General features: G+C 40.5%; 1 non-coding gene across 1 annotated transcript; it reads left to right on the forward strand.

The window, feature by feature from the left end:
• The first annotated feature begins 1,233 nt into the window (after positions 1-1,233).
• Positions 1,234-1,340, forward strand: LOC114489264. The gene has a single exon (XR_003683833.1). It is a non-coding gene; the product is annotated as a U6 spliceosomal RNA (small nuclear RNA).
• Positions 1,341-1,609: the final 269 nt, after the last annotated feature.

The following is a 1,609-nucleotide window of genomic DNA, read 5'->3' on the forward strand; positions in this document are numbered from 1 at the left end:
AGCAGCAAGGGGGTGGGAGGAGGAGAGAGGGGGAAAAGGTATAGAGAATAAGTAGCATAGAATGTAGGTTGAAAATAGATAGGGGGAGGGCAAGAATAGTACAGGAAATGTAGAAACTAAAGAACTCATAAGTATGACACATGGACATGTACTAAAGGGGAGAAATGTGGGTGGGAGGGGGGTACAGGGGGGAGGGGAGAGTAGGGGAAAATGGGACAACTGTACTAGCATAATCAATAAAATATATTTTAAAAAATAAATAAATAACTAGAACTGCCAAAAAACTGTATGGAAGTCCACCAACCAAGGAGTAAAGGAAGAAACACTCATCCAGACTAGTAGGAGGGGCAGAGAAGGGCTCGAAGCAAGGAAGTGAGTGGCGGACTGGTGGTCCCACATTTGCATGAGGATAGACCAGGAGGAACAACTGGAAAATGAGACAGACCATGCAACCTGGAGTTCCAGCACAGGGAAATAAATTATCAAAACCTCTGACTGTAAAAACATGTGGGGGTTACGGCCAGAGGAGAAACTCCCAGTCCCACAGAAGAACTCATTGGAGAGACCCACAGTGTCCTAGGACTTACACAAACAACCCCACATCTCAGAAATCAACATCAGAAGGGCTCTATTTGCTTGAGGGTAGCGGGGAAGTGACTAAAAGTGGGGCAAGAGCTGAGCAAGTGACATTGTTTCCTTTCAGACTCCTCTCACACATACAGCACCACAAGGCAGTGACATGAGTTGCCCCACCCTGGTGAATACTTAAGGTTCTGCCCCTTACTACATAACAGGTACAGAGACAAAAAAAAATATGTCCCCCCAAGAGAACATGTCAAAACTCAAGAAATAGAACTAAGCAATAAAGAGATAGCCAACCTATCAAGCGCAGAGTTCAAAACACTGGTAATCAGGATGCTCACAGAAGTGGTTGAGTATGGGTGAAAAATAGAGGAAGAAGTGAAGGCTATGCAAAGTGAAATAAAGGAAAATGTACAGGGAACCAACAGTGAAGGGAAGGAAACTGGGACTCAAATCAACAATTTGGAGCAGAAGGAAGAAATTAACATTCAACCAGAAAAGAATGAAGAGAGAAGAATGAAAAAAAAATGAGGAGAGGCTTAGAAATCTCCAGGACAAGTTAAAGGAGTTCATCATCACCAACCCTGTATTATATGGGATGTTACAAGGACTTATCTAAGAAAGAGAAGATGATCAAAAACATGAACAGTAGTGCTCACTTCAGCAGCACATATACTAAAATTGGAACAATACAGAGAAGATTAGCATGGCCTCTGCACAAGGATGACATGCAAATTCATGAAGCATTCTATGTTTTTGATAAAATTGACTTAATTGATATATATAGAAAGCCTTTCATCACAAAGAATCAAAATACACTCTTTTCAAATGCACATGGAATATTTTCAAAAATAGACCACATGATGGGACACAAAACAAGCCTCAATAAATTCAAGAAAATTAAAATCATATCAAGCATTTTCTCCCAACTCAAGGAACTGAAACTAGAAACTGAGCTCAAGAAAAAAAAAAAAAGGCCAAACACTCAAACTCATGGAGATTGAATAGCATGCTATTAAACAATGAA

Source organism: Phyllostomus discolor, chromosome 14 (genome assembly GCF_004126475.2).
Source record: "Phyllostomus discolor isolate MPI-MPIP mPhyDis1 chromosome 14, mPhyDis1.pri.v3, whole genome shotgun sequence".
In the NCBI taxonomy this organism is placed as follows: Eukaryota; Metazoa; Chordata; class Mammalia; order Chiroptera; family Phyllostomidae; genus Phyllostomus; species Phyllostomus discolor.